This window comes from Suncus etruscus, chromosome 4 (assembly GCF_024139225.1).
Source record: "Suncus etruscus isolate mSunEtr1 chromosome 4, mSunEtr1.pri.cur, whole genome shotgun sequence".
In the NCBI taxonomy this organism is placed as follows: Eukaryota; Metazoa; Chordata; class Mammalia; order Eulipotyphla; family Soricidae; genus Suncus; species Suncus etruscus.
This window is the reverse complement of record NC_064851.1, coordinates 125819989-125831219: the sequence shown is the minus strand read 5'-3', so window position 1 is coordinate 125831219 and position 11231 is coordinate 125819989. Positions and strand designations below refer to the sequence as shown.

The 11231-nt window shown below is 35.7% G+C and overlaps 1 non-coding gene across 1 annotated transcript; it reads right to left on the bottom strand.

Annotated features, from left to right (window-relative positions):
- Positions 1-392: 392 nt before the first annotated feature.
- Positions 393-495, bottom strand: LOC126007456 (U6 spliceosomal RNA). The gene has a single exon (XR_007495028.1). It is a non-coding gene; the product is annotated as a U6 spliceosomal RNA (small nuclear RNA).
- Positions 496-11231: the final 10736 nt, after the last annotated feature.

Genomic DNA, 11231 nt, shown 5'->3' with positions numbered 1-11231 from the left:
GTTGTTTCTGGTGCCTTCAAATGAGAGGAGGAGCTGCCTCTGAGCACTGTCAGTATGACCCAATACACCCACCCCTAATAGTTTTTAATAGCATGAGGCTTATTGAGCTATCCTCTAACTGCATAAACATTGTCCCTTTAAAGTGTGTTCTAGATCAGTTCTAACTAATGCACATAATTATTTAATCAGAATCAAAATCAAAATATTGAACTTTTAAGTTGTTCCCAAATAGTTTCTGTTGCAGATTATCTTTTCTCTTAACCTTGTGTTCCTGGGAACCTTTGAATCATCTTCTGTTACCATAGTTTGGCATTTTGGGATGTCATATAAGCAGAATCATGGATATTCTTATTTTGCTTCTTTCTTAATTTTAAAAATTTATTCTACTTATAAAAAATGTGGAACGCTTCACAAATTTGTGTGTTCTCCTTGCGCAGGGGCCAGGCTAATTTTCTATGTATTGTTCCAATTTTAGTATATTTGCTGACGAAGCAAGCACTGTTTTGCTTCTTTAACTTTTTCAACTTTTCCCATTTGTTTAATGCACCAGAAGTTCACTGTTCTTCACAATGTGTAGTAGTTCACTGTGATTATATTCCACAGTTTATTCATTCATAAGTTGATGAGCAAATTTTTGAGTTATTTTTAGTCTTTGACTATTACTCATAAAGGTGCTATGAATATTGATATAAAGGGAATAAAATGTGGGAATATGTTTTAATTTTTCTTAGGCAGATACTTAAAGTGAAATTGTTGATTGTATTGTAAATATATGTTTAACTGTGTAAGAAACTTCCAAACTATAAGATTTTCAGTTCTCACCAATAATGGACAGGAACTTCAAATGCTTAATTTTCTCACCAATAAATTGTCATTATTTGCTAAATTTTTGTTTTATTATTATTTTAAAATACTGTAAGATGTATTTTATAAAACATGTAAGATGTCAAGTGGTATCATATGGTAGTTTAATTTCTGTAATGATGAATGCTGCCAAATACTTTTCAATGTAACTATTGAGCATTTGAATATTTTCTTTGGTGAAATAATATTGAAATTGATTAACCACCTTTAAGTTATAGTATTTATTTTATCACTGAATTATACATGTTTTATGGTTTAAATATGTTTAATTGAATGAGTGTTTACAAATATTTTGCCTTATTTATTTCACATTTTTTTATTTACTTAATAGTGTCAATTATGGAGATAGAGAAGTAGTTCAGTGGGCAAGGCTCTTGTCTTGCATGTGATTGACCTAGTTTAGATCACTGGAACCATATCTGGTCCCAGTCTTGCCACAATCCTTGAGCACAGAACTAGGAGTAAACATGGAGCATAGCAACTTGGTGTGGATCAACAAAACAGAATAAGAGTGCCTGGTAAAAAGCAGATATTTAAAATTGTTATGTTTATTTTAACAATAAAAATAAAATAAAAATATATTACTTATTGGAGCCTTATCATAGAAAGCATAATTTCTAGGCTATATCTTTAGCTAATAAGAATTAGGTTGTCTCCTTTTATTAACTTTCTTAAAATAGACGTCTAATTTATTTGAAAAATGTCTTCCTTTATAACCCAAGAAATTGATTAGATATATTTTCCTTTAAGTAAGTAAAACTTTAGGCCAGGGGTCTCAAACTCGCGGCCCGCGGGCCATTTGCGGCCCTCCCTACAACATTTTGTGGCCCGCAGTATTCACTATTATTCGAAAATTGCATTAGTAAGAAAAAATAGCATTAAACATTCGCATACCCCGAGCAGTTCCGTTCGGGGAATGCAAATGTTTAATGCGATTTTTGGCAATTTCTTTTCTAACTAATGCGATATTTTTATTGCGAATATTCGGTAAGCGAATAATCGCAAATACTTTGAGCCTAGTGCAGACGTCATTTTCGCTGCTCCTGCCCGCTGTCCCTTGCATTATTGGAGGCCGAAGGGAGAGAAGTTTATTACAGAATTAGATTTTGTCATACCTTCATCATGACTTCATCAAAGCCTGCAGTGAAGAGAAAGATTGATGACAAGCATAGACAATTTCATGAAAAGTGGGAAGTGCAGTATTTCTTTGTGGAGCACAAGAACATCCCCACATGTCTTATTTGCTCAGAGAAAGTTGCAGTGCACAAGGAATACAACTTGAACACCATTATTCAACTAAACATGCTGAGGAATGTGCAAAATATCAAGGAAATGAGAGAGCCAAGCAGGTTGCCAATCTTAAAGCATGTCTAATGAGGCAACAAGATTTCTTCAGAAAGCAACCAAAGAGAGTGTTGCATCAGTCGAAGCTAGCTAGTTACATGGTTAGTGAGATGATTGCTAAGGAAGGGAGACCATTCACAGGAGAGTTTGTTAAAAAATGCATGTTACAAACTGCAAGTATATCTGTCGGAAAAGAAAGGTCAGTTTAGCAAAATCAGCCTTTCTGCCAACACTGTGGCAGAGCGCATTTCTGACATGTCAAGTGACATTTATCATCAACTGTGTAAGAAAGCCAAATGTTTTGATGCATACTCAGTTGCTCTTGACGAGGGCACAGATATAACAGACACTGCGCAGCTCACAATTTATTTCCGTGGTGTTGATTGCAATTTTGAATTGACAGAGGATAGAGCTTCTCACAATAATTCCAATGCATGGCCAGACCACCGCTAATGAGATATTTAGGCATCTGTGTGATGCCATTGAGAATGCTGGTTTACCATGGAAGAGGTTTGTTGGAATAAAAACCAATGGAGCGTCGTTGATGACAGGGAGGAAAAATGGACTGGTAGCACTTGTTCAAAAAAAAAAAACTTGAAGAGGAGGGTGTAGAGAAGGCCATTGCTCTTCACTGCATTGTTCATCAGCAGGCCCTTTGCAGTAAATGCCTGCCGTGTGACAATGTGATGTCTGTTGTTGTGAAATGCATCAACCAAGTCAGATACGGGGGCTTAAAGCACAGGAGGTTCCGTGCTTTTTTAGAGGAAATGGAGTCAAAATATGGAGATGTGCTCTATTTCACCGAGATACGTTGGCTCAGCATGGGAAATGTCCTGAAAAGATTTTTTTGTGTTGAGAGAAGAAGTGAAAGCCTTCATGGAGAAGGATGGGAATGCTGTTTCTGAGTTGACTGATCACAAATGGCTCATGGACTTAGCTTTTCTTGTTGACATCACACATAAGCTAAATGTACTAAACAAGATGTTACAAGGCCCAGGACAGCTTATCAGTGCTGCCTATGACAACATGAGAGCATCTTGGTGACGGTGCAGCTCAAGTAATGGAGCTTATGATGAAGTCTTTCTTTGTGGTTCTAGCAGTTATGCTTCTTCAGTGTCGTTTTAATCCATCTTCTGTAGTTGGTGGTCTTGGTCATTATGTTGCTCCTAGGATGGAGCCTGGGATAAGATCTTTTGTTATGTTTCCGGAAGACAACAATCAATTTTTATATTTAATTTCTTCATAGATTTTTTTATTGTTTAGCATTTTATATATATTTAAAAAACCATGCTGTTCATTGCAACTAGAATTGGTCTGTTCACTTTTTATTACCACACCTGGTGATGCTCAGGGCTTACTCTACTATGTGCAAGGCAATTGCATTAGCCCTTTACTACCTCTGGCCAGAGATATGAACTAGAAGTAATATAGAGGAGAAGTAACCATTGTTTTTGATACTGTTAAAAGCATTAAAAACTGTTTGTATTTTGGGCCATACCCACCTATAAAATAGGACTTATATATGTTTATGTGTAACCCTGTATCCAACACCCTTTTACCTAACCTTTTTTTTTTTTGAGATGTTAATCCCATCTGAATGATCAAACCCGCCCACACCTGAGATGGAGCAGGCTATTTGAAATAAAAGATAAAAGGATCTGGCTTGAGGGGGGGGGGAGGCAGGAAAAGGAACAGCAACAGGCAGAGAGGAGAAGCAGCAAAAGAAGCTGCTCGAAAAGAAAGCAAATAGTAGAAAGCTTAGTTAACAGAGAAGTAGATGTGAGGAAATGCACATGGCGGACAGAGCCATGGAATAAAAAGCAAGCTGACTTTGATGAAACTTTAACTGATTGCCTGTAAATTATTACTCTGCTGTTACCCTTATTCATCAGACTCGTCTGCCTGAGGGGTTAGAAACACAGTACCTGGGATGGCCTCCCCCAACATGTGAACTTTATAACATGTTTCCCTGAAAATAAAACATCCTCCAAAAATAAGATCTACTTACAGGTTTCCTTCTTGGCGAAATATAAGACATGACCCATAAAATAAGCCCTTTCCCCAGATTCTGTCTCGGAATGAAAATTAATTTACCATAAACTGGTTGGTAGGGTGGCCCCAACTGGTGTCTAGCAACCAGTGATGTTACTTAGAGTCAGTCCTGACATCACTGTTGTGTGGAGACAGAGTGTAGGTCAGAGTGAATGGTGAATGGGGGCTGGAAAGAGGAGGAAACTCTCACAGATGCATGTAGAAGAACAGGAGAATAAGATCAAACTCAGAGCAAATGTGGCGTGGTAAATGTGGTGAGAAATTCTTGGTACTGTAGGATTCACAATCTGTCTGGTTTGTCTTGACAACTACCATACTACTGTACCATATACAGGTAATAAATTTCCTTTATTTTCATTTAACAATAAATGTATACAGTATTCTTCTTCATGGAAAAATAAGACATCCCATCAAAATAATACCTAACATCTTTGGGAGCAAAAATTAATATAAGATACTGCCTTGTTTTAAAGGAAACAGGGTACTTTATATTTTATATTTTAAAGTACAGTTCATTGCAACTAGAATTGGTTTGTTCATTTTTTTATGACCATACCTGGTGATCCTCAGAGCTTACTACACTGTGTTCACCATCAGAAATGTTCAATGAAACACATGTGATGTCCAAACCAGGGTCTACTGCATGCAAGACAATTGCATTAGCCCTTTATTATCTCTGGCCAGAGATATGAAAGAGAAGTAACAGAGAGGTGAAGTAACCATAGTTTTTGATACTATTAAAAGCATTAAAAACTATTTGTATCTAAGGTATTATCTACATATAAAATAGAACTTATATCTGTTTATGCACTCAGGAGTCATTCTTGGAGAGGCTCAGGAGTTCTGATGGTTCAGGGATTAGACCCAGGTAAGGCAGTGTAAGGTAGGATTCAGCATGCTCACATGATGGTGGTTAACCATTGTATGCCTAAACTAGTATTAACAGTATTGTAATCACAGTGCTTAGAGAGATAATGCTTCCTGTTCTTATAGATTGTGAAATTTTATTTAAAAATTATAACTGAAGAAAATCCCTTTTAATATTTGGTATGCTACTGTACAAGTAAATCTCAATTGTGGATAAAATTGTGGAAACAAGTATCACTGGGGTAACATTGTATGTATTTTAGCTCAAACATTAGGCATTCCTTGGGGGTAACATTAAACCAGAAGTAGTTATCGGAAATTAGTTTGTTATTGAAGTTCAGAAACTACATATATAATGTGTAGTGAAAGCACATGGGGAGCATGACCCAGTTAAAAATTTAATGCAGGTTAATTCAAGAGGGGACAGAAGAACAAAGAAAATATTCATTAATTGTTTCTATTTGTTTACCCTACAAACCTTAATACTTAAGTATTTTTTTCTTATTAAAACAGCAATAAATGAAAGTGTTTGCAATTCCAACTAGGTTTACATTTGAATCTTGGATCTTACACCAGGGAACCTAAGTCAACAGCCCCTTTCATGAATTAAAAACAAAGAGCATGCTTGCCTGCATTAGAGAAAAACAAAACAAAACAAAACAACAACCAACTCTCAATTTTCCCAGATGTGGCTCCAGGATATGCTTTAAATTTCTTTTTAACGGTTATCCTAAGTAAGGCAGGACATACTGATCCGCAGTATTTATGAAATGGATGTAATAAGAATGCTTTCTCTTTAGAGTATAAGGATTAGAAATCTGGCAAATCGGAGCCAGCGTGGTGGCGCTAGAGGTAAGGTGTCTGCCTTGCCAGCGCTAGCCTAGGATGGACCGCGGTTTGATCCCCTGGTATCTCATATTGTCCCCCAAGCCAGGAGCGACTTCTGAGTGCATAGCCAGGAGTAACCCCTGAGCATTAGCGGGTGTGGCCCAAAAACAAAACAAAACAAAACAAAAAAAAAAAAAGAAATCTGGCAAATCATTTAACCCAAGGCCTGGAATAAGAAAGATTCATGTTATGTGATAGCTATTGTTACCATTATCATTGTTTTCAAGAATGAAAGCTTAACTAAGGCAATTAAGGGACAAAAAGAAAAATACAAAACTAAAACAAGGAATTAATCTATGTGTGTATGTATGTGTTTTCATGTGCATGTGCAGATACATGCATGAGTGTTGTTAAAAATTGTCTCATGTGAAAGCAAGTCGTGAATATATTTGACTCATTAAGCTGCTGCATGGCTGGGGTTGGCAGAACTGAAATGGAGAAAAACTGTGCGTATTGACATGTAAAGGAGGACTTTTCAAAGGAAAGACTAGAGGTGATGTGTATCATCATTTTCATAGTTCATATTCTACTATTGTATAGACAGATCATATCATTCTGTTGCAATTTCATTTATTCTCTACAATATTGAATACTGAATATGAATTACTGATATATACTCAAGTATAAGCCAACCCGAGTATTAGCCTACTCCCTTAATTTTACCCTAAAACTGGGAAAACTTAGTGATTCTAGTATAAGCTGAGGTGGAAATTAAGCAGCCAATGGTAAATTTCAAAAATAAAATATATACCCCAAAATTATAATAATTGAGAAATCAGGTTAAATGTTTTTTAATATTTATTGCTAAAAATACCATAAACTAGCAACAACAACTTTAAAACTTTAAATAAAGTGCAGAAAACCGTAGTTTAACAGTTAATCAAACTAAATCACAAAGATTAAAATCCTTCAAAACTGGAGTTCTCCTCCTCCTCATCTGTATGTCCAAACAGAGTTTCGGCTGTATTTGATGTGAGGGTATCAGCATAGACATTGTCATCATCACTGAGTTTGCAGATATCATCATCACTGCTGTCGACCTCATACAAAGTGCAGAATATTGTGTGTTAAATAGTTCAGTGGCATATAGTTCAGTTCAGCCGCCTACCTCTTCAGCCTAGCAAGACTTGTGAACTGAGCTGAAACACCATTCCCTCAAGAAGACAGCAGAAGACAACTGGAGACCACATGCATTTGCACCAAATCAAATAACCTGTATGACCCGAGTATAAGCCAAGTTTGGGGTTATACAAATTTTGTGCCAGAAAAGCTCAGCTTATACTTGAAAATATATGGTACTTTACTTTTCTCATTCTGGCAGTTTGTCCTTAAACCAGTGCATTTATTCCTTTACACTTTCTTTAACTATTAAACTATTAGTGCTATGCTGTAATATTCTTCTTTCAATTTATGCTTTTTTACTTATTCTCATCTGATTCTCTATTCATCATACTTCTCTCCAATTAGTTAGAAAGATTAGCATTGAGGCCGGATAGATAGCATGGAGGTAAGGCGTTTGCCTTTCATGCACGAGGTCATAGGTTGGAATCCCAGCGTTCCATATGGTCCCCTGTGCCTGCCAGGCGCAATTTATGAGCCTGGAGCTAGGAATAACCCCTGAACACTGCCGGGTGTGACCCAAAAACCACACAAAAAAAAAAAAAGAAAAGAAAAGAAAAGAAAGAAAGATTAGCATTCCTTTCTGCCCTTACAGAACCTAAAGTTCTCTTTTAACTCTATGCTCTTAGCCTACATCTTAACCTAATTTTCCATTCTGTGAACTGGGGTATGCATAATTGAACCAAACTAATCTTTAATTCATGGCATATAGTCAGAACTGGGTCTTTCATACACCTATTTTATTTATTGTTTGATTTCTAATAATTATTAGTTACCTTTAAAACTACTCCCTGAAGCATAACACAGAATTTTGACAAAAATATCATGTAATCAAATTAGTTGTTCTTGTTTCATTCTTTCAGCTCCACTACCCAAGATATCAATCATCTTAGATCTTGTGTGTCATTTGAAAACTTCACTCTTTATATAGTTTTACTACATATATAATCCCTAACATTTACTATAACATTGCAGTTGCTTTTAGTTTTTATTTATTTATTTATTGTTTGTTTGTTTGTTTTGGGGGGTCACACTGGGCAGCGCTCAGGGGTTACTCCTGACTCTACAGTCAGAAATCGCTCCTGACAGGCTCAGGGGACCATATGGGATGCTGGGATTCAAACCAACGTCCTGCATGCAAGACAAACGCTTTACTTTCATACTATCTCTCTGGCTCCTGTAATTGCTTTTAAATTCAATAAAATATTTTATTTTTTAAGATTTAACTTTCCTAACAGCTTATATTATTGTTGCTAGTATTGATATTTCTATATCTATGACTATATCATAGCTTATTCATGTATGCCATCCTATAGGTGGCATTTTGATAGTTTTATGTTTGCTAATTCATGCTTCTATTGCTTACTGTTTGTAATATTTTTTGTTTTCTCCATCTGTGTGCAAAATTTTCTTTGATATGAACTCAGAAAAAAGAATAATTGGTCTTAAATCAATTAATGTTCTCTTCTAATTGGTAGTCTAATTGGTAGTCTCATTAGAGAAACAGAAAAAAAGCCTATAGATTTATATAACTTAATTATCCAGTATTTAATTTTTTGAAAATTAAATATGTAGCAAGTATTATTTTATTATGGTACTGTTTTTAATTTTTAAAATTTTTTGTTGTTTTTTTTTGTTTTGGGGTCACACCCTTTGATGCTCAGGGATTAGTCCTTGCTATGCGCTCAGAAATCGCTCCTGGTTTGCGGGGGGGGGGGTGCATATGGGACACTGGGGGATAGAACCATAGTCCGTCCCAGGCTAGCGCTTACAAGGCAGATGCCTTATCTCTAGCACCACCACTCTGACTGCCCCCTTTTTTTGTTTATTTTTAAATTTATGACTTTTTTGATTCTGAAATTTTTTCAGTTAAACATAAAAACTTTATTAAACATAACCTCAATAGCTAGTCTCTTTTCTGAACTTTGATCTTATGTAGGTAAACCTTCTCATTTTATTTCTCATTTCTCTTAATAATAGTTTTGTGGGGCCGGAGAGGTGGCACTAGAGGTAAGGTGTCTGCGTTGCAAGCTCTAGCCAAGAAAGGACCGTGGTTTGATCCCCTGCATCCCATATGGTCCCCCCAAGCCAGGGGCAATTTCTGAGCTCTTGGCCAGGAGTAAACCCTGAGCATCAAATGGGTGTGGCCCCCCCAAAAATAATAGTTTTGTTTTTATGGACTATATTTTGGATAATTTCTTCTGACCTACTTTTCAGTTTACTATTTTCTCTTCAGTTCACTCTAATTTGCCTTAATACATATATAATATTTTAATCATTTCCTTTTCTATGTATAGTGTTCATTCGGTTTGTTCCACCTGTTTGGTTAGTCTTTGTACCTATTTATCCCTAAAGATATGTAAAAGCATATTTTTTTATTTTTCTGATATATTGAATATAATTATTTTATGTTATGTCTAATAATTTCAATATGTAAATACTCTTGCATCTCTTTATCTTAGAGGTTTATTTAGCAACATGATTTAAAATTGTGTCCATAATAGCTTTTGAGTCATACAGTTTTTCAACACCAATTATACTTCTGGTGTCAACTTCCCTCCACCAAATGTCCTAGGCTTCCTCTTTTAAACCCCAGCATGCCTCCATATCAGGCACATTTTAAAGATGAATTACTATGATTTGTGACCTATTCTTCAGTGCTGATATTACTATCATCAATATGTATAATTCAATACCACTGATGTGTCCAAGACCCTTGACATTTTATCTATTACTTCCATCTGTCTTTACTTATGTCCCCTGCTATTTCTTATTTCTGTGGCCTTTTTATTTCTATAATGTAGGATCCAGAGTTTTCCCTTGTTTGGTACCTTGCATTCTATCCAAGTTTCAGCAAATTTTATGATTTCATCATTCCTGTGGTTGAGTAACATTCCTGTGTGGATATGAACCACACCTTCATTATCTACTTATCTGTGGCTGCACATCTATTGAGCTAAGTGCTACAATGAATAATGGTATGTCCTTTTGAATGAATAGGTATATCAATTCTTGATCCTGGTGTTGTGTTTCCTATTATGCATATAAAAGTAGTTCTAGCTTTAAATGCTACTGTCCTTGGAAATTTGTAAAAATTCTTTGAAGTTTAAAATTAAGATGCATTGGGCTGGAGTAATAGCACAGCAGTAGGGCATTTGCCTTGCACACAGTCAATCTAGGATGGACCTATATTGATCCCCTGGCGTCCCCTGGCAACCCATATGTTCCCCCATGCCAGGAGCAATTTCTGAGTGCATAGCCAGGAGTAACCCCTGAGCATCACAGGGTGTGGCCCCAAACCAAAAATTAAATAAATAAAATGAATGGGGCCGGGCGGTGGCGCTAAAGGTAAGGTGCCTGCCTTGCCAGCACTAGCCTAGGACGGACCGCGGTTCGATCCCCCGGTGTCCCATATGGTCCCCCAAGCCAGGAGCGACTTCTGAGCGCATAGCCAGGAGTAACCCCTGAGCTTACGGGTGTGGCCCAAAAACAAAAACAAACAAACAAAAAAAAAAAAATAAATAAATAAAATGAAGATGCATTTCCTGAGAAAGTATATTTAAAATTAATATGCCAAAATCAACAGTCTTATATAAACAAATACAACCAAAAAAGAGAGAAAACAAATCATTAAATTACCAGGAGATTCTGATAAGGGAAAAACTACTATATAATAATTTTACACTTATAAATTATAATTTAATTAAATAAAATTTAATTCACAAATTTATGATTTTCAATAATAACAAGAAATAAAAATGAAATAAAGAGATGGATATCAGGGAGAAAGGAAGGAAAAGAAAGAAAAATACCTAAGGTAAATAAAGTAAAAATTATGCATACTGTAGACATCTATTGAAGTGCTTGTGCCTAGTCATTTCTGGGCTTATTACAATTTCCCTAATTCTCAGTTCTTCTTAAATGCATGTGGGCAACTTTCTCTATAAAATAATTTTTATTATGAATATTTTTATTTATGGAATAATTAATCTTTTATTTTTCTGCACTAGATTAAAGATAGATATACCTGAATTGCATTTCTATTATAAAACTTTAAAATAAATCTAATAAAATTTTAGCTCTCTGAATTTCTTTGC